General features: G+C 27.5%; 1 protein-coding gene across 6 annotated transcripts in view; it reads right to left on the bottom strand.

Annotated features, from left to right (window-relative positions):
* Positions 1 to 13,608, bottom strand: part of LOC114132898 (cyclic nucleotide-gated cation channel subunit A) — a 173,225-nt gene extending 159,617 nt beyond the window's left edge. For 3 of the 6 annotated variants that reach the window (XM_050198932.1, XM_050198935.1, XM_050198937.1), the window contains exon 1: positions 13,256 to 13,607. The gene's annotated coding sequence lies outside the window, so the exon portion shown is untranslated. Of the gene's footprint in view, positions 1 to 1,441; positions 1,529 to 13,255 lie in introns of all 6 variants that reach the window. The other 3 variants (XM_050198933.1, XR_007603648.1, XM_050198936.1) reach the window with 3 other exon arrangements.
* Between the last annotated feature and the right edge of the window lie 11,042 nt (positions 13,609 to 24,650).

Below are 24,650 nucleotides of genomic sequence, written 5' to 3'. Positions count from 1 at the left end.
TAGACTCACTAGTGTGTGCATTAAAACCGTATAAATATCCAATAATATGTTTCCATTAAGAACCGATATTTTTGAATTGATTGTTCTTATAATTATTCAAGTATAAAATGCGATTAGTGTTTAAAAAAAGTATAATTTGCCATAAACACTCAACACAATATGGTTACCTAAAAGGAATTGAAAATCCGACAACCTACATTTCGTGTAAAGTGACAGTAACATATCTTCACAGGTAGTTTATTATGCGAAGAAGCAATAGGCTAAAGTACAAAATCCACTCAAACCTACACGAAGTCACAGACCCAGACGATTCGAACATCGTCATATCCTACCTCCTCAAATATACCAGACTGGATAAAAAATAAAAAAAGTATAACAATTAAGCGATCCACACCAAAAATAATATAATAATATAAATACGTATAAAAATAATCTAATTCGTGTATTGTAAGTAAGCATAGTATAGTAGGTTATATGATATAAGATCGACAATAAAAAAAAAAAAAAATAAATAAAAATAAAAATACATAATTATTTGTTTGAGACCGTAAAAACATCTAATATCGGTATATTTTATATTATTATTATAGGCACTATTAGTTTTTTTTAAAGCAAAAACACTTTAATTGAACTTTATCGCCTACCGACCGTTTTGTCATAAAAAGCTTTTATATAATATACGTCTTATATACTTATTAAAAGTTTTCAAATTATCGTTGTAACGTAATAAAACCGAGACGTATTATTATTATTATTATTATTATTATAACACAGTGGGCGACACAGATGAGTGTACAACGGTTTTATTGGTGGACCACTGGTGTGTTAAAATACGCGGTAAACAAAAGTGGCGCGCGGAGAACAACGGGATGATATTATAGCGCACCGTCTGTTCGGCTCGTAGTTATCCCTTTTGACAACCGACGCTGTGGCCAAATAATAAATAATATAACAATAACACAGACAAGATTGATTTCTGCGAGTTTCCGTGCCGTCAGCCTTTCGACATAACGTTTTATATGTATTATACGCTATACAGTCTGCATCGAAAACGACAATTATTATTGCAATTCGACGTCTCGTATCTCGTGTCGAAAAAACGGCGACGATATTTTTTTTTATTAATGCGATACAAACACAGGACATCGTTTTTATCGTTGCGTAAAATTTATCTGTCGATAATGTAAAATATATATATTTTTTTTTCCCCCGATCGCTTACGTAAATAACATAAATCGTATTATTATAACGTACGTGGAAAAAATAAACGAGATCTGTTGGTTACTTATTAAAATTTAAATAACAATATCCAAAACATAAAACACCGGTTTTTGTATAATATGGTCTGATGAGAAAATGATAATGCCATCACATATATTGCAAGTCCGTGGAATAATATTAATAAAATATCGATAATATAATTGTTTTAACGTTTACTTACTCTTCGATCGTGTTAAATAGAACCGAAAATATGCGTTGGCCGATTAATAGATAACGCTAATGAAATATATGTTTTGAAATTATTTCCCTAAAAATAAAAAACCATTGTTAACAGATGAAACCAACTAAAAAGCTAACGTTCAATGCGAAACGATAATTTCGCTCAGAGTTGACGAGAACAAATTTTATTTAGGTACCTATAATCTAATATTGCACATTTCGTATAAAAATATAAAAAAGTAATCTGATAAATTGATGAACAAGCGAAATGCTAAAACAAATACCCCAAAGCAAAACAACTAACGAGAATAAATTAGAAACGTTTGCGAAAAACTGATGTTGACTAATGACTAGCAAAATCCATAAATTACCTACCAACATCTTGTGAGCTCCTGGTTAATTTTCGATACTCAGCTACATGGCTCTAGCATAATGTGCCGGTACCGATTTGACCTTACGACCGTTAGTTGTTCGGTATTATTCAACGATACAGTGTATTACGAGTATTATATCTTACACCGTAAGTACATAATAGTATTGCGTAATAATATAATTCTGTCAACGCGATACTCGAAAACACGGTTCAATCAGCGACGCGGAGGTGGTTGTGGGACATTCGGCAAATATTTTATGACCGTGTCATTACAGTTTATTTAAAAACTAATTTATACCTGCACGATGATCCCTGTAACAAATTAAATTCCCATGGATTTACCTCTTATTAAGCTCCGTCGAATGTAAATTTCACAGATTTTGAACACGGTTTTGGGGTTGTTTTGACAAACTATAAAATACAGTATTATCATAACAACTATTTTATTTTGTGTGATCAATGGCAACGGCATAAAAAAAAAAATGATAGGTTTTTCGTGAGTCCACTGTATAATATTCGACATATATATGTCGAAAAGTAACAAGTATAAGTAATAAAATGCAGCCTATATGACGTTTCAAATATTGACGAATCCATTTGACAACAATCTCGTGGAAATCTGTCCGAAAACTGTGGTGGGTTGTAAAGGGTCATGCGTAGTAAGATCAACACCGTTTTAAATTCCGTAAAATACACACAATATTTTTAGAGCCAAAACTTCTGGAAACTACTTTTTTAAAACGCGATACCTTAAAATTTGGCTTCGAGGAACGCACTTTAAGGATTACACGCGTACCGAATTTCAGAACCACCGTTCAGACGTACGAGCAAAACAAAAACGTCCATTATTAATACACATAGATTATACGGGTAATATTATAATACAGTCGGTGTGGGTTGCAAACATCCGTCTCCGACGCGGTGCGGTCAGCCGTGCTCAGAGTGTCGCGGTCACCGCCTAATTCGACCGCCGTATGACACGACGCCTGCAAGTACGCGTGTATATTATGTAACGACGTATCGTTTTGGCGTACAATTAAAACATTATATCGATTTAATAATTACGCGATGATTTCGACGACTTCTGTCGGCGGCGGTGGCGACGAATCGAAAATCGAAATTCGACCGAGGCTCCCCCGAGGGGGGTAACGACCGGGCGGGCCGCCGGCACGTAGGCGCCGCCGCCGATGCAGCGTGCGTTTAATTGATAGCTCGGCCGGCGGAAGGGTTGTTCGGGCGGCGGCTGCAAAGAGGGGGTTGTAAAGGCTGTAGGGTTGATCGTGAACCGGAGAAGCGCGCTAGAGAGATAGACGACGAGAGAGAGTGATGAAAATAGATACGACTATAAATACACACGCACACGGTCGTACACGTCTCGTCAACGTCTTCGTCGTTATATATTATTATTACTATTATATAACTATCTATGAATACACGAGACCCGTGACGATGTCGCAAACTTTGAACGTGTGTGTGTGTGTGTTCGTATAATATTTTCTTCGCCGCAGCCGCCGAGCGATATTGGAAAGTGTCGGGTTTTCGGACGGGTTATTAAAAATAACTGAAGGGTTGACAAATGACGACTATACGGCGGTGATACGGTCGTCATACAGAGCGTTTACAATATAATATAATATTGTCGTCGTCGCTATACGGTTTGCCGTGCTGGCGATAGGTTAGTATTTCGGCGACGATGCGCGTCGGTACGAAATAATAATAATATCGAGTCGCGGGCATATTATCCGCAGCAGCTGAGTAGTAATAATAATACGTATAATATAATTGTCTTGTCTCGTTTTTTTTTTTTTTTTTTTATTATTTCGCTACGATAACGAGATTTATATATATATATTTTTTATGTACAAAAACAATGCTCCGTCGTTTCTTTAGTTTTTCGTTAATTGCCACTTTTTCTTCTGTATCATCATCATATATATATATTATATATATAAAATAACGTTAACTATATTATTATATATACTTTTCCTTTCCGACGACCCGACAGCTTGACAAAAACTTCGTACCCGAAGTAATAACGGGACAAAAAAAACAGTCGTTAAAGTGCAATCGGTAGAGTAATAATATATTATACAACTAATATATATATTAGCTAATTTCACTTCTGATAAATCAAAAAACTTCATATACGAAATATAAGTACTCGTGTAAACTGTATACATGCACATAATAGATATATAATATTGCACGCATACAAATATCTTGGTATTTTGCAGGATAGTCAGTATAATATTGCTTGGGAAAAATGTTAACCTCGTATAAAATATCAATCAAGAGACGAATATATTCGTATAAATAATAATTTTACCTCGATTACGATCCCATATGTATCGTATATTTGTAGTTCTACAGAGTGGTCATCTGCGACTAATCGTTGTGGTTTAATAATATGAAATAAGGACAACTGTATGCTGTTTGTATAGGGTTTGTTAAAATATATACCAGAAACATGAAGCTAAGGACTTTCGATTGATTGGTATTTTCAGTGACGTATTTAAGGGGTTATCCAGGGGTCATGGACCCCCCCAGAAGAAAAAACTGATGCTTATTCCTGCAGTATAGTTAAGTTATAACTTATAAGTATAGAAGTTGGTATTCTGTGTATTCTGACGATGGTTTCCAAGTTACAGATAAATATAATGTGTCATAAAGACGATAGGTACCTATATAGTTATCATAGTTTACATAAATTATTTAATTACACATAAACTGTGGACCCCCCCAGAAAAATGTTTGAAATACGCTACTGGGTATTTTAATCACGATTTCTTTTTTATTATTGATTTATCTATATCGATTTTTTTTTTAATCAGTAGTATTGCTTATACATCTATTTTTACACAGGAATGATCATTAAATTCGTGTAATTTACATTAATGTATATTATTTGTAAAATATTACATTTATCTTATCTATTGGTATTTTAATATTTGAAATTTTAAACAGTATCAAGGTAATTGATTACAAATACGACAAAAAGTCTATAAAATCATAATAATTCACAATAATTTAGTGTTAGTCGTTTTAATCATAAGAACTTACCAAAAAATAATTATTAAAGTTTGGTTATTAACTTATTAATAAGAAAAAAAATAATAATAATATTTGTTCGATTATCAAACTTGTGTAGTATAATATACTTTTAACTTATCTGCATTTTAAGATGTATTTTATTTCTACCAAAATCACAACACCTAGTTGGATCTGTTTGTCTTCAACAAAACTGATTGAAATAAAATCTTAGACATTTTCTGTTACTTACTAGATTATAGATCATTATGAGTCACGCAACTATTTTCACTATTGTATTTAAACTATTCACGCGTGCTCCTGATATAATCACTAAACTATTATAGTATTATTATAACCTTAATACAAGTTATATCGTAAAACTAACATTTCATATTTTACACCGTGAAATAATACTAATCTTCAATCAATATACCGCATCAACGATTGAATCAAAGTCCAATACTGTTTGTGAAAAAATAAAATTATTTTTGAGCTGGCATTCGACTAGATCAACGTACATGGCTAGTACCTATCTATATATCTATACAATACATATAGTATACATTAAAGGGGTACTTGTGCACTGTCAGTGAACTGTATACAAATGCAAATAATAGCCTGACAGTTATTTATTTGATGTTATTGAATGTTCGCACATAAAACGTATTCAGTAAAAGTAGTGTATTCACATATACTACACGACACACGTATTATACAGTTGGCATATGTAATAAGATCATAAGACTGCGTCGTTCTGCGACCACAAGTAAAGAAATATCTAATTTAAATATTGATATTATAGGAAGATATTTTTACCGAAAATTTGAATACTATTGAAATTCAATAATATGTATTATTTGTAGGTACAGTAATATTTACACTCAATAAAATAGTATAATAATATGTCAACACCTGTGTGTGCAGTTAATTTTTTTTTTCTATTTTTTTTTTTTTTTTTTTTAATTGAAACTAGAAGCGTTAACAAATACAAAATAATTACAGATAAATTCTCAAATAATAATAATTATAAATTATAATATATAATTCAAAGATACTACTATTGAGTTGTCTCCTCTCTCGTGTCTTCCTGTACATAATACATATGAAATATCTAGTTTACCTAATGTACATTTTCATTATTTATAATATATTTTTTAAACATTTGTTTTTAATAAGAATAATTAAAAATGTACCTAACGAGAAGGACATAAGTTATAGGTACCTATCTAACACATTTATTGATTATTAAAAATAAAAAAATTAATTAACAGAAAATATAAGAATTATATATAAATACATTATAATAGATGTAAGAAAAATATATTTGATACAAATATTATATGCATGTTTTCAACGCAAAAAATATTTTAATTTCTAATACTAAATCAATTAAATGTTGAGTTAAAAAAAAATCAATATTAGAGATACCAAGGGGTTAGTATTTTATATGAAAAAAAAATATAAAAATAACAATAATACCCTACGTGCAAAAAATAAAAAAACACAAAAAGCTTTAGGTATTCACCACTTTATTTTTACAATAATAGCAGTGTCATCGACAGCATGCTTTAATCAATGTTCTGCAATTGAATCCAAAATTGTGTTTTCAGTCGTTTCAGACATTTCAACATTTGTTTCTACAAAGTGTTATAATACTCAATTACTCGTACTTATATTGTGTTGATTTAAAATACATCCAGATTGAGACAGGACACTACAGATGATATCGTTGTTATTGACTTTAAAAACGATTTTGAAAACTATGAAATTTCTGTTCCAATCTGAGCTTACGCTTAATGTAACACATATTAAAATGCTGAGTTTTTCCCGTATATTTTCTACAATAATTATTAAAAATGTTTCTTATAAAGAACTTATAAAATAGCCATTAGTCAGATTATTTATTTAATGTTTTTATTATATTAAACTTATTATTTAAAACAACTAAGGAATGCAACTACATAGGCATTACCTAACGCTGTAGCTGACATAATTTCATAATTAAATTCAATTTCAATCAACATCAATATGAAATGTCACTAGAAAGACGCTTAAAAGTTTCTTATATTTTTTTTTTTTTTTTGAACCAAATACGATAAAATTACCTATAATTTGTAATTACGAGGCTAATAATATATTCAACTTATAAGTAACACATCACTGATATTTTAATACCTACACATTGAAGGTACGGACGATCGGACTTACGCTCACTGCAGTTCTAAACTCGACCATAGTACTTAAGGCCGAGAAGTTAATTACTATTGAACGGTGCAGGTATAGTATTTGTACATAAACACGTATAATATATAATTCTGCCTGGAAAATTTGTGAGTCATGGCGTTGCAGAGTAGACGACCGCAATCGGTTTGGCGGTCCGATGTTTATAGTTTTTCTACGTTATTCCAGTATGATCGCCAGTTCGGCATGCAGAAAAAGTCTCAAAAAGTTATTTGTTGAAAGCCGGCGGTAGCCGACGATCCCGCAGTACGGCCACGCCGCCCCCGCGTTTCCTCAAATACAATTAGACCGCAGTGCGAAGGAGCTCGAAATCTCCATACGTATAATAATAATAATAATAATAATACAGGACGGCCCGACCTTGAGCGCGCATTAATTCCAGGCGGAAAACTCCACCCTTGATATAATAAATAACGATAAAATGCATCGTAAATTGGACTTGCAAAAAGTTTAGCGCCATCAACATTTTGGTCCGACGAACGGCGGATAATTTATGGACGGATTTGAACCGCGTTCTCACCCCACTAATAAATCACTTGTCGTCGTGTGTACGCGTACGTGTGTGAGTGTGTTATGTGTGTATGTGTGTATGTGTGTGTGTGTGTGGTGAAGAGCAAAAGTATTGATTTTTGATTACCCGTAACGTTAGTTATATTGACGAATTACCGTAGGCGATTAAGTTTGTGGTCTGTACGATGTAACAGTGTGTTTACCAATATGTTTACATCGGAAGCCAGTGTGCGTGTGTGTGTGTGTGTGTACTCACACACGGAAACACATTTATCTATACATATATATTGTACACCGTACGCGTGTCTGTGTGAGCGTGTGCGTGTACGAGGACTGGATGTTATAAATTAACAATAATTAATTCATTGGATTATATATATATTATATGGAAAGAGTAAACACGCGCGTCTGTATTATTTTTCAAACCACGTCGAATCTTGTAATCGACAACAGATATATTATTGTTGTATGTATCGCAATTCACATTCCGCGAGAGCTTCCGTCAGCAGTCCCGTTTAGACGGGATTGTCCTGCGAGGAAAGCGGCGGTGGTCGCGGTCAACTCGTCGCGCTTGCAGTCATAATAATATTATACTAACGCGACGATTTATCGCGTTGGCAGAAAATTTTATAACGTTGTGGCGGAGGCAAAATCTGAAACCCGATAAAACGTTTTGGGAGCGTGAGGAGGGCTAACGTGTCAAATTATAAACACCGAAGTACAAAAAATAATTATTATTTCGCTCCAAAACATACATTGCTACGATTTCGAAACAGATAAAATAACAAAAAACTAACGTCGTTTCTGTATTATACAGGCCTCTTTCGTGGTAGCGATCTATCACTCTAATTTTTCTCACGGCAATTGCAGGATTCTGATCTAAATGTCTATTACCTCGTTTTGAATCAGAACACTTGCTCCAGTCATCGTCGACGAAAGTGTTTCTTGGTAGGTATAGTATTTTGGATCCAGTTTGCATTTAAATGTCAAGAATATTAAGGGATTTCTATTATAATTTCCTTAATATTGGAAAAAATTTACGTGAAAACGTAAAAATATTTACACATCAGTTTTTAACAGATTGCATAAGTTTCTCGGTTTTTATAATTAATTTTTAAAATGATATCGTGTAGTTTTCCATTAACTAACGTACACATTTCATGTAATAAAGTATTTTTTTTTTGTTTCAATCAAAATGTTTAATACTTTAACTAGAACAATTTGTTTATTTATAGTACTTTTCTATCCTAATTTTGGACAGTTTTAGTATTGCAAAATATTGCAATTATTATTCAGAGAGGAATTATAGAATGCGGAAGAAAACAGAATGCGGAATAAAACATAATTTCATGATTTCAAATTTACCCGAAAAATATACACTTATTTGAAATACCTTTTAATCAGCTAAAATGTATTCTAATTTCAAATTTCGTATATTAGCTACTTTTTCAAGATAGTAATATATATATATATATATATATATATTATATATATTAAAATAACGTCAAACGTAATATTTTGTTTTTTTGTGTTCAAGTAACATTTTATAATGGCAATTAGGTCTTTATTTGTACGAATGTAAGTTTAAATTAAGTTGTTATTAGTTATTCGAGACTACAGCCCAAAAAGTAGATTCAAAATAATTTATTTTCAGTAAAAAAACAATATATATATTTTATATTTATAGAATATTTAAATTATAAATTATCGATTTGACAGATGTCTTATATACTGACGTCAAGAAAAATCTTTTATAATATCATTTGTGTCACTAAGATATTATTACAGCTGATATTTCATAATTTATTTTTCTTCGTTTAAATATTCCGACTACTCTAATTGAAATTTATAATATTTTAAAAACATACCTGCGATATGAAATGTTATGTTTTTAAGAAGTTTATACCCATATTATAGTATTATGACATCTTAGAATAAGCATACATTAGAAAAACTTTATAAGCTTATATATCTAAATAAATTCAAAACTTTGAAATGATAAAGGTTATGACGCTTATAATAATATCACATTTCATGTGCTCACATCACACGGACTATTACTTTTTATTTTACATAGAAAAAGAAATTTAAAACACACCGTATACTGTAATAAAATACAACGTAAATAATAATGCTATCTGACACATCTGTTTCGAATTACAATAAACCCGAAAAAATAACAAAAATCACTTTAATAATATGGTATCTTCTTGATGAGGTAGGGTTGTATCATTAATTAACATAATATTTTAAAATAATATAAAACTAAAAGCAGAATACACTCAAATACTCAAATTACGATTCGAGTATGATTTGTAAACTAAACTATAACGCTTAATTAAATGTAGGTACTGATATTTTAAACCGCATCAACATTCGAAGCCACAAATAAAAGATATTTCCAATTGCAATGGTCGATTTTCTTAATGAACGATTTAATTTGATATTGAATTTAAATATCATATCTTCAAACTTATGAATTCTAATATAATATTTTTTTTTAAGTGTATAAATTTATTTTTTTTAAAAGCATAATTACTGTAATATATATGTATAATTGTAATTCTGTTTTTGGTCATTATTTTCAGTAATATAACATTGACCTAATTGTTTTTTTATTTACCACATTTTATTCAAATCTATAGTAAAAAGTTCAATATTGATCAAATTCTGTAAAAAATTTGGTTTAATTTTTATATTTTAAAAACTATTGAAATGTTAGTTTAAAAAAATAAAGTTAATTGTCTTTATACTTTGTCTTTAATTAATATTAAATAAATTATTAATAAATTGATTCATTCCGTTTTTATGCGTTCAATGTTATTAGTTACTATTTTTTTTTTTATGTAATAATTAGGTAATGATCAATATATTATATATTTTAAACAATTATTTCATATTGATTTACCTATTCACTTTAATTAAACATTTCACTAACAAATTTAAAAAATATAATTAGCAATATAAAAATCGGTATCGTCATATAACTAAAAAAAGCAAATAATATTAAACATAATATAAAGTTATTATTATTATTATTATTAATAATTATTTGACTTTGAATAAAATTAAAAAAAAAAAAAACTAAATACTCATTTGCAGCCAGTGATCAAAATTATAATTAGTTAATTTGTTTATTCAGCGACGTCCTGGACAATGAATATTATCATCAGTAGGCAAGTTATTATAATATTATAATTTGTATAGATACTTAGTATTATATTATTGTATAGAGTGAACCAAAAATGCGATTATTATGTTGATGTATGCTAGAACAACAATCATTTTTGAAAAGCGATTTTAAAAACAGTTGCGTTGTAATAATTTTCAAACTTCATTAGTTGTATTATTTAACACGGTTAACTGCGGTTTGGAAACTGAACATTATAGGGGTAAAGTAATCGTTCAACCCATTCATCATCGTTATACTGATAGATGAACGTACACCTATACCAACTTTAGGATTATTTCGGAATAACGATCGTACACACGTAGGTTTAACGTAGTTACCTATTTGAAATGCTCGTGTTATTTTTTTGTTTAAGTACAAATTATTACTATAGGAATTAAATATTATTTTGAGTGACTATAGTTTATTAAAAATATCAAACTTATTAAGAAAAGAAAAGAAATTATTTATTTAACTAAAATAGTGCAATAATCTATATAATATGTATTGTAAATTTGTAAATTATTTAATTATGTAGGTACCTACGATGTTGATCCTACATATTAAACCTAAATAGTTAAAAATATGTGTGTACATATACGTCTGTATTTAATAAAAACTTTTAGGAAACAATAAATGCATTATAATTTTAAATAAATTACTTTTACGGTTTTTATATTATTTATTATACGGTTAAAGCTAAATAAATGATGAATAACTATTTTAATTATTATTAAGATAATATTAAAAGTCATGAGTAACTATTACATATTCAAAACAATTAAATCAAATACATTACAAAATAATAAAATATTCAATCTAGTTCTATTATAAGAATAATTATTGTTTATCTGTTTATGATGACCTCTTAAAATGACAATATTTACCAGTTAGTTAACATAGCTAACCTAACCTATACAAAAGATCACAATGGAACACAAGTGGTTTTCCATGATTATATCAAATGTAACTAGTAATTTTACTAAAAAACATTATTATTTGAATTTCCACTTATTTGGATAAACAACACGCCACTGCTATATAACCAAAGCAGTAGTTAAGTATACGAATCAAAAATAAACAACAGGTATTATATAACTTGTTGTGTATTGTTCAAAAATAGTTTATTTATTCTATTATGACTTAACTAAAACTTTAAATTAATAACCATTGTATTAAAAGATGGCCAGCTTAAATAGTGACATAATAGTAAGTTGAGTTTCCTTTTCCTAGAAATAAAACACAGCTGAATTAATAGCATACTATTTTGCTCTAAATGAAAACATTGTATTTTGTTACAAAAACAAAATATTTCATTCATAAAATAAAAAATTTAGTTTTTATTTTATTTCTATGTCAAATTTTTTTCTTAAGCTGTATAAAAAAAAACTAGCTCGTATTTTAAGACTATGTTTTTCATTTGCATAATATATTGATATATTTAATTAATACTAAAAGATTATTTAAATGTAATTTGTATTATAATAATAATAAGAGATTAATGAAATATTATAATAATAAAATAGTTCTTTGATTGTTATAATTAAATATTAATAAACAATTTTTCAAATAAATTTTAAATTGAAATTTAATAACTGCAAAAGTACAATCTTTGTATGATATTTAATTTAAACTAATGCATTGAAAATTTGAACTGAAAAAAATTGCCTATCACCACAGTTTATCGACGAAAAAATAAATATTTATTTTACTTTTATTAACTATATCTAAAAAAAATTATATATATATATATATATTTATTATTTATATTGAACAGGAAATTGTATTACTATACCAATGAATAAATGTTTGTATTATTATGCAATTATTTTAATTTATTTGTGTATATAGCCTTATTTATTTAACATTTAATTAGGTACACATTAGCTTCTTTAATTCAGGTAGTGTGTACAGTATATTTATAAAGTATGTTTTGAAACACCTAAAACGTATAACGTATGTTTAGCTACAAATATTTGTTACAGGTAAATATGTATAATAATAAGATACGTACGTTATGTAATACAAATTTTCAATATTTGAAACAATTTAAAAACAAAATGTTTAGTGTACAAATTACATTTAAATTGTATTATAATATATTGGAAAGTACCGTCTTAAAATTTAATTTGGATTTAAGTTGTTAAACACGTTGTGTGTGTATGTGTGTATTTTATTTTTTCCATAGTCTAACTTTATTAAATTCCCTAGATAGAAGCTACTCTCAAAATCACTCTCAGATGATTTTAAACAACAACTAGTAATATAAAAACATTTATCTCCTTCAATAATTAAAACTTGAATAATAAATATTCGTTAGTGGGTAATCACTTTTAGAATATTGTAATGGTTTATTATTATTTTTATTATTTTTGCTATCATTTATTTGAAACCCGATTGGCAGTTGTACTATATAGTTCTCTATGATCCATCATACAATATATAAATCATAGGAAAATAAAAATAGGATACATATTTTTAAGCGTACTCACATTTAGTAGATTTGTATTAAATTTCAAGTGCGATCGTTTATCACTTTCGATTAAAAACTTTTTTCGAATCAAAACAGTTAAAAAATTATTATTATTACTATTATTATATTATAACATTAATAACGAGTAAATTACCTACACTCTTAATTTTTTTTTTTTTTAATATAATTTCTATATATTATATAGCACAGAAAAAGTAATCTCAAAAAATAAATAAACGAAACCGCACAAAAAAACTAAAAAACAAAAACCAAAACGAAACGAACAACCAACGAATTTTGTCAAATGCGAATTGTAGTCGTCGACCGGTACTGTCGCGAGCGCGCTACACTACACACTGACTGCTCCTCTCGAGTACGACGTGACGCCGCCGGACAAGCTAGTAGATGCACGACGACGCTCTCCGGGCTCCAGACCTTACCCCCCCAAAAAATATAAAAAATAATAATAATAATAATTGCCAGCCTCCACATCACCACCGCCACACTTTGATTCACCCAGTCACCATAACCCTCACACTATAATATAACTATCTCTCAAATTCTGTCTCACCCACAGACCCACAGACACACATACACAGATTCTCCCACTCACTCTCTCTCTCGCTCGCTCGCTCTCTCTCTCTCTTTCCTCTCTGTTTCTCTCACACGTCTCTCGCGTATTAACCTTTTTTTTTTTTAGAGAGAGAGAGAGAGTCGTTATAGGTTAGGCCGCTTAAAAGTTTTGAAAATGTGTACACTAATTACGATTAATTCTCGTTGTTGTGTACGTATATGACCTTTCAAAACGCGAGAGATAAAACCACAATACGATTACATTAAGCTCGGTAGATACTTCAACTTGATCGCGATCAAATCGGAACGTGTAGGTATAGTGTGTATAATAATATACTTCAGTAGTTTGTAAATGCTCGTTACGGCAACTATGCACACGCATATTGTTATTAATATTATTATTAATAATATCTCATATTATGCGCGCCCTGCGAAATTATAGTCATAATAATGACAACATGGCAATACATCATACTATTATTATTATATTAATATTATAAATTATAATTTCAGATTACTTTAGACGCGTGTACGCCGTACGGTTGTACTATATGTTGTACACATTGATATTAACTTAACATTATCGGAATACTTAGGCGAAGGACCGCGCTTATTATCGAAGCGATAACACTTGAATTTCATCCGACTTTAAATTCGATCTAGAGAATTGCTGCTGAAGAGCTTTCAATTTGAACGGGTTATGAAAAACACCGTCGCCCGTCACATCAATCTTTTTAAAATAGAATTTTTATTATTTTTTTTTTCACTTTTTACGATGCTTTTATATGTTTTGTTTCTAATTTAACAACTCATGCGTTTAGTATTGTACGATGGAGGGTAATATTTAAAACGTTTTATTGTGAGGACATTTATATATTATCGTATTATTATAACATACTAATTAAATAAACACCATTACAATAAGTATATTGTTAATATTTTTTAAAGCATAAATACGTAACGATACAAAGGTTTATAAAGGAAAAAAAAAATTTTATTAAACTATTATAATTTACTTAAAACTCATTAGATAAGTAATATTAAAAATTTAATTTATACAATGTAAGTATAGATATAAATTTCAGTTAAATACAGTTTGAAATTTTGATTTAAGGTAACAATGTAAAGATTTAAAATCATAAGGTATGCTTAAAATGTTAAGTTTTTCAAAATTATTATTTTTGTTAGGTAAAAAAAAAAACACAAAGTCTTTTACTTACATAAATAACTTCTAACATATTTAAAACTAAAAATGAACCATACGAACATTTAAGCCAATATGTTATTTGTCATTTGAATATAAGCATATGAAAATATTACATTAGAAATTACCTACAAAATTCAAATAATAACTTTAATAATAGGTACATACTTATTTTGTAAAACTTCGACAAAAAAAAATGTATAAATGAATATAACACTTATAACAGTAGTAAAATTTAACTTGATAAAATGTTTTGGAAATACAATAAAGATTAGAGATATTAAGATATTTAGTATGATTGTATACATTGATAATAATAAAAATTCTTATTTTCATTTTTTTCAGCAATATATTATAGAAATTTTTTTACCAATAATCAAATAAAAGAACCATAAATAAGTTTGTTCATTTGTGTAAACCTTTTTATTTTATTTTTTTTACATTTATATATTTGATGTTAAATTAATCAATATTTTTTTAACATTGCACGTTTTGAAATCTAAATTTTTTTTTTCTATTTCATATTTTAATATTTCTTTGAGGATATCATTATTTTCCAATGAAAATGACTATTTAAGTTTTTAAAAAATATACGCAAGTATTTTTTTATTGTTATTATTATTTAACTTTTCCATTTATAATATTATATCGAATATTGATCCAATGTATAAAAATACTCGTATAAAATTATGTGAAGGCGTTTAAAATAAAAGTAGATGAGCTAAGCAATAAGCAACATTTTGAAAGATTTTTTTTATTAACTTTAACTTAAATGTATTTAAAATTAAATAAAAATATGGTTTTCATTTAATTTAGGATAACAACTTAAATACATAATACTAATGATTAATTATAAATTTATCAAGTATTAACAAAAACAGTATATTAATGATTTCTTATCTAATTCACTTTTTAATATTATTTAAATAAAAATATCATTTTTTTTATTGATAAAAATATATAACTAGCTATTTTAATTAACATTTCAATTATAACTAAAACCAAATAAATCTATATTCTGTAGAGATTTTTTTTTAATGAATAAATAATCAAACAAAATCATAAAACTTAATGAAATAATTCGATTATCTACTAAAATTAAGTTATTTACACAAATTATTCAGTGTTCACAGATATAATAATTTGCTTCTTATTTTTTTTTTTTTGCGAGAAGAAAATGCATAGTGTGTAAAAGTAACAATAATATAAATTATATAATAAATATTCCCATAGTTATATAGTATAAGAGAAGTATTTTCCTAATGGTGTAAAATGTATATATTAATTATTATTAAAAAATTAAGCTAAATATTTAATATCTACATAAAATAAAATAATTTTTATCATTATTTTAACTCACAATTTACATTTACATTATAATTTATAATGATCCCTGGTTAATATTCATAGAAAATAACTATAAAATAATATAGTTATTTTAATGTTTAAATTTGGGAAAAAAATACTAATTTAAAGTTGTACTGTTGGAGTTTAGTTGGCAGCACTAAAAATATATACATACAAAAAAAGTTCTACTGAAAATAAATAAAATCCAACAAATCGTGGTAGTAATCTGAAAATGTCCCACAACAGTTACCAACAAATTTGTTTAATATATTTTATAATATGTGTATTTTTGGTTATTCTGCAAACTTAATGGTGGTTAGTTTTCACCACATTTTATTTTATAAAATTTTGCGATTTGAATGTCAAAGTAGTTTCTATAATATTTAATGATTAGATATTACCTAAAATAAAGTACTTGCAACTCTGAAAAACGTCATTGGTTATTAGTTTCAATTTCCATTAACAACATATAAATCAAGAAAGTTTTTAAAAGACTTCTGAATATGAAGTTTAAAAGATAAAACGATTCGATAGAATGAACATAGAAAAACTATTTCGATTTTTTTTTGAAGAAATCGAATGTTTAAAAGCTAAACAAGTGTATAAAATTATATGAAAATAAAACTAGAAAAGTATAAGTAAGTGTTGTATAAACAATACACATGCGCAATGCGCAGAACAAAAACAAAAGGAACAGGTAACATGAATGAATTTGTTTTTTTTTAATAATACCTACACAATAAAAATGACATAACCGTGTTCCTACTAAACGTAAATAATTTTGATATGTAATAAAGACAAGCATAAAAACATTTTGTCAAACTAAAATTTGCGAATATATTTTATTTAGGTTATTATGCATGCATAAATGACAGGCTATTGCAGGAAATTTTCAGATCATATAATGTGGTATATTATACTTAATATTGTAGTAATTAATGCAATTTAATATTAAAATATTGATAGGATAAAAGCTATTTGTATTGTAATATTAATCAATAAATTATAAAAACGACATGTAATCACATTTCTCCCCACATAAACAATCAATTACAATATAGTTATAATTAAATTAAAATTCAAAATGGGCTATAATAAAATTATATTGAAATAAATGTATAATATAATACAAGAAATTCAATGAAAAACAGTACAATTTCAAAGATAAAAGATACATTTTAGTCTAAAATGTAATATGGTCACTACAAATTTCACAACAACATTTATTTAAAAATGTTTACTAAAATTTACTTTTATGTATATTTTTTTTTATACAGTATACGAAAGATCGAAAAATGACTTCTTATAAATTTTTTTCGTTTTAACATTCAAGCGATTAACACAAGCTACTTAGATGAAAAATGTTTAAAACCTAGAAGTTTTCGTAATATCTTCAGGGACATTCGTTCGATAATCGTCAAAATATTTCGTTTCATGAGTCAAAACAAAATATCAATGTACAAAAAAGAATAAATAAAAATTTCCATTTTTAATTATAGTTAAATATAGAACTTAAATATAAACATATTTTATCAGGTTATTATTTAATCAAAAAAAAAAAAAACTAAATTAGACTTCGCGACTGTTAATGAATGTTTCTTTATAACTTACGCACGTCAATAATATATAATTAACGATGAAATTAACAATATAATTAAACGATTTCTTATTGTAAAATAGAGAAAATTAATGAGCAATTAACAAATATTAAAAAGAATTTTAATTAATATGATATTATGATTTTGTACGTTTTTAGGTTTAAAAGTAAATAGGTATTTATTTACTTAATTAGTTCATTATTCATTTATCGAAGACTATTTATAACTGTCATAACCTGTTAAACTTGTATACATCGTAGTTATAAATAATTGAAAACATTGAAACAGTAAGTGAATCAAATTTTTTGTATAAAAATAATTTGTACATGACGTCGGATGACTCCTGTTAAAAATTATGAACATTTTAATTTATGAAATAATAATAATAACGTTTGCTAGTATATAATTATTAATTAGGTCATTGTTATGTATTGCTGTAATAAACAAAATTGAACAGTATATAGGTACCAATGTTTCATCGTTAATGGTTTTTAGAATTTAGCTCCTTAAACTAAAAGCCATATGCCTACAATATAACATGCAGTATTGATCGTATTTATGATTTGTACTTAGGGGAGCATTAAGCCTCATACTAATATAATATGTGCAATGTACATGTAAGTTTTCAAACCTTAATTAGTGAAATGTATTATTACAAAAATCTTGCGCTATGTGGGATGCAAGCCTCTTGGCTCTTATACCAACTAATCCCATCTCCGACATATCTCTGCGCACTGGTATTAAATGATCCGTATATCATCGAGACACTTAAAATTCAAAAGTACAATAATTGTCAATATTATTACGACAGCAGCGACGTTTGTGTTATTTGTAAAACACAATATCGGCATAAGTATACTAAGCAGGTATGTTTCAATCATTTCGTCAACTTAGGTACTATATTGTATATAATATTATAAAAATATGAACTTGAAGTAAAAAAAAAAAAAAAAATCATAAAAATTATTTATTTCAGTCGTCACGAAGCAATTTACATCAGATAACGTAACGATGAAGACGAGAATAACTATCTTACTTAACAATCTCGTATGTACAGTACATGATATACTAACATAAGTTATCGTAATTGGAAATTCCAATCAATTTCGAGATCAAAATATTAATGATTTTCAAATACTTATTTTACAATAACTTAGCTATTCGTTTTTATATACTATTATGATGTATTATAATATTATAATGTATTATATTATATGCGAGCTCTTCAAACACCTATACTATAAAATTTCAGGAACTCGGCTACAGCGGATAATAATACTCCACAGTACATTTACAACTCATTCACTCGATCTGCAATTAAACGATTAGTCACAGTGAATAATCAATTTAATGTATTACGGAGTTCAGTGGAATTAGAGCTTCTATTCGGCAGTCAATGTACGGAATTAGGTCGCAGACCTAATTATTGGTAAATAGTTAAGTAACATTTTGACTATAAGTTATGCGTACCTAGATTATTACTTATTAAATACACTCAACGTATTACACCCGTATTGTTTGGAGTGATGAAATTATTTAGTTCGTTTTTCTAACGAAACCGATTGAAATATAAAAATAAATATAATAATGTTATAAGTATATTACATTATTAGGCATATTAAAAAGAAAAATTGCGACAATTTTATTAAAACAATTATGAAATTTATGTGTTGTGTTGTGGGCCGTATTTAAAAAATATATATATTATGTTTTAAACAAAATAAAAAGTTAAGTACACTATTATTCATATTTTAATATTTTAATTACGTAATTGGATTCTATTTTTTTATCGATAGTAATACGATTTAACAATACACGGCAGGCGAAAAAACTGTAACTAAAAACATTAAAAACTTTTCGATTTTATTGAATTTATACCAGAAGCTCGTCCTGAAACAAAAATTACCAATTACCAATTTATAGATAACTTTTTTTCGACAAAAGCACAGGGGACCTTTGTAATTAAAATATTATTTTTATTTTTAACCTCGATAATTGACAAAACAATCATCTATTTTTTTTATTTTATAACTATGAAAAAATGTAAAATATTTTACAGGTTTATAGATGAATCCAAAAGTTCTCAAAATTACATAGTTAATACTTTTATAGATTAAAAAATAATGTAAACTACAATATTGTTTAATCTTCAAAATTGTTCAATTGATTTTTTAAAGATAATTTACGACTTACGAAATAAAAATTTCGTGAGAACCTAACATGTATTATATTTTTAAACAATAGAAACATTTTTGCACTATTTTAAGAATTTTCGATAATCTTACGAATACACAAAGTTAACACCTTTTGTATTGTATAGTTAAATTATTATTAAAATATAAAACGTTCAACGTAATAGACTCAAACATTTCGGCATTATGGAACTTTCACAATTTCGAACATTTAACAAGATTTCAGTTTCATTATTTGTGTTAAAAAGTTACAAGTTTTAATTCAAAATCAAGTACATAATAATATTTAAAAAATTAACTGACCACTTTTATCAAATTAAAAAAATGTACATTTTTTACAAACATTTTTTTGATAGAGGTTTTTTTTTGAAAACCTAGCGAGCACAAACATTGGCATTATATAAAAAAAAAAAACGACTTCGCTCAAAAACCCACATCGAATGTAACGATAATAATGTATCATCCATCACGATGTCGTCGTTCAATCGTGTACTTATACAATCCACACTGTATAATAGCAAGGCTGTCAGCTATATCCTCCAACGCGTATCACTTCTAAGGAATATAAAAATTCCGAATCCAACGTCACACGATCTACTCGAGCCACGAAACCTGACGATGACCTGCAGCGTGTCTATTATAGTGGTTTTCAACAAATTTCGTTTCCGTCAAAAACCGTCATCGTCGAGTATAGTCACCGGCCGATTCGTTTGGTGCGTCGTTTTTTTTCAAAGGTTCCATCTGCGTGTCGAGTTTGTTTTTATTATTCGTTTAATATTATACGTGTTTGCACACGTCATAAGCAAACGTGAACTTGTCGCGGATTAACAAAATAGAATTACATAACGTTGATGTCGGATATAATACTCGTATTATTATGTAATGTACGCTATTATTATATTATGCAAGTATAACAACCGTATTAGACAACGATTTACTGATTATAATACGACTGTAAATAAAGGTGAAAAACGACGTCGATATTAAAATAGTGCTTGCAATGATATTGTGTTTTAACACAAAAGTTCGGTTAGCAAAAGTTTTAACCATAAGTTCAGATAAGTGAAATTTGTTTTTCTGTCGAATATGTACACATGTAGTTCCGAACGTAAGTATATAGCCCGTTATAAATATTACAATGTACAACCAGCTTTTGTTAAAACTACTTTTCCATTTTCACACGTTGACTTTTCTCACATCGATGCTGTAAAGTCGCGTATAATATATTAAACTTATGCAATACGAATATATTATTTTTTAAATAAAAATATGTCACGTACTTATAAATGTATCGACTATGTAGGTGTTCATAAAATAAAAAATCTAAATATAATTATTTACGTCAAACTTGACAAATAGCAAAGAAATAATGCTTATTACAGAACTACAAACAACGGTTTACCGATGTGGTCACTTTTGTAAAAAATACAAAAATATCATATTTAACAATCCAACAAGGTAGGTAAGCACTAAAATAGAAAATGCTTTTACGGAGGCGAAGATACTTAGTCAAAATCGTCACGTTAGAAAAATGAGTATTTTTCACATCAATTGCTATTGTGTACAGAAAATACATTTCCCTATAATGTGGAAGAATTTTCGTTTTTATATATAACACTGAAAAAGAAGAGATTGTTAATTTGTTTCATTGAATATAATTTAACATTTTACTCGAAAACCAAATTTAATGATTTGTACCTACACGTTTAAAATAAAAATAAAATCTTAAGTCGTTTATATATAGAAGAGAAATTAAAGAGAAATTTTATTATTCATTCAATATACCAATAAATAATAATATGTAGGGTTTGTAACGTAAGAAATTGAATCGGAAGTACCTAAAACCATTTATTTTTTCTTCTGTTTAAGGAAATGAATAATATCGTCAACAAAAGAAGTTCGCGAAAATAAATTTAAAAAGGTCAACCATTGTTACAGTATTCTATGCACAACTCTGGTATCGGTATAAAACGAATGTATAAATTACAATTATTGTTACCGAGTAGCTAAAAAAAAAATTGAAATGCCCAATCTATATAGGACATTAATAGTTGTGAATATTTTAAAAGTTTAATCATTCGTTTTTTTTTTATTAAGTAGGTATTCAAATAGTATGTTGTAAATCATACACCGTTCATACTATTTGGGTAGATACGGAAGAGAGGGTGTATTTGTAGCTTTACAAATACTAATGCGTAGGTACACAAGCTGTGTAATAGTTTAATATTTGATCAAATAATTTGCAAACCGTTTTGTTTTTATTTGTCACCCTCATTATCGATAAACTACGTTTAATAATAATATTGTTTATTACTGCGTATCGCTAAAACATTGGTGTTATATAATATTATATTATGGTTTCCTGTAACACAACAATTTTCTGTAAACATTTTACTACGGTTATTTATATTTGACTGTTTTGGATTCCGTGCGAAACCGATTGAATCTTGAAGATCGCCAATTCGTAAGTACTATTTCATCTATTTGTGTAAGAGTTAAGAGTGTTAAGACGTTTTTATACTTTTCATACAGCACATTAAAATATAACGTCACAGTGTCGTTATATTTGGTGTTTTATATTTAGTTAATTTAAATCACTAATTGACAATTAGTGTTTGTTTGATTCTAAAGAATAATAATAAAATATAGTATCGAATACTCGCACAATTATATTTTAATAACAATATTCAATCGATGCGTAACACTATCCAATAGTGCATAATGTATTTATTTTGCTATAAAACGTATAAAAAAACGTCTACTATTTTATTCTGGAAAAAAAATCAGAGCTTTAAATTTAAACACGTTCGACTGAAACTATATAAAATATTAACATATTGTAATGTACACAACATCCCGCAGTCGAGATCGAAGATAAAACGCGTGTTTGGCGCTTATTTCACATCAGATCAAAGTACCGAACCTGATTCAACTTGTTGTAGTACGTCTGATCGCCAAATCGTACGGAAGCAACAATGCGTTCAATCTTGATGTTTACACGTAATAGTCTGATATTCTTCAGAGTTATGCATCGCAATTCAACAAAATGTAAAATCGCCGAAAACCACGTGCGATCGACGGCAAACGGATTGAATTTAAACGGTGTTTCTTTTCTTTTAAATTTAACTCAACGAAAAAGAAACTTTTAATTTCATAACAGTCATATTTTTTTTTAATTTGTTATTCGTGATTTTTTTCATATCGACGAAAGGTTGAGTTGACCAAAATCGTGTTCGTGAGAAATTCGAAGACAACAGATATTTGGTTTTTATCAGTCGCCGCTAGCAGCCACGAAATTAATTAAGTAAAAGAGCATTTTTTTTTTTTAATTATTTATTGAGATTAAGCCTTGGAAACTAAAAAACGATGTTATTAAAATTACCCAAATTATTTCAAATTTTATTTAAACCGATACGATATTATTTATAATTTAATATGTTTATTTATAAATAAAAAAATGTCATGTATATTATTATATTAAAATAAATAATTCAAAATAACTTAATGATATAATATTATATGCATACCAAATATGTTCCTCTAAACCTATTTTTCAAGGTTGTATAATACTTGATTGTATATTTTTAATTAATTATTTATGAAGTGTTTTTATGTGCACGTGTACTTATAATTATATATTAAGATAAATTTGATCTTAAACAAAAATAAAGTAAAAATGTTTAATCAGAAATTGTATATTATTTGCGTTTTGTGGTGGTATAATAATGGTAGAATTACGTCAATTTTTCTACCTAGAATACATCGCCAACTGATCGGTAATACTTTACTGAACTACGAAATAAAACGCATATTGTTCGGTTTATTTTATGTCTGCACTCTCTCGCTCTTAGTATATTTATAATAATATTATATATTTTCATAGTCACACCTTTTTTTTTTTCAATCGTTATTTATTTACAACGCTATAAACCACCTAGGGAAAATAATAACAAGACCTTCGATGAATATTCAGACACGTGCCCCACGTGTACACACATTTCAATATTTTGCTATTTTCGAAATTTGATAAATTATAATAATAAGACGCCTTGAAGTTTGCACGTGTTTAGCAGAGTCAACCGAAAATGAAATTCCACAATAGAACATTAACACGAACCAATGCTCACGAAACGTGATTTGTAGTTGGGTTAATGAAGATCCTTTATGATCCAATGACGTCAGTGTATATTAGTCGATTTCTCCTTTTCTTCGCTGTTGAAGTATGATTTTACTATTATAATATATATATATATATATGTACAGCATATCCTCTAACCTCTATAAATGTATCAACTAATTATATTCTCTGCATACACATAATTCATAGCAAAAAGATCTTATTTTAGTTTCCGTCAACGTGTGCTGAATTTTATAATTTAGTCTCAAAAATTACAAAAAATAAAAATAAAAAGTATAAAATTAATATTTATCGAGAAAAACAACGTAAATTATTCAGTTGTAGGATAATTATCCTGTGGTGGATAATATAAAGTTAAATTA

This window comes from Aphis gossypii, chromosome 2 (genome assembly GCF_020184175.1).
Source record: "Aphis gossypii isolate Hap1 chromosome 2, ASM2018417v2, whole genome shotgun sequence".
Classification (NCBI taxonomy): Eukaryota; Metazoa; Arthropoda; class Insecta; order Hemiptera; family Aphididae; genus Aphis; species Aphis gossypii.
Note: the sequence above shows the minus strand (reverse complement) of the source record. Positions and strands in the feature narration are given on the sequence as shown.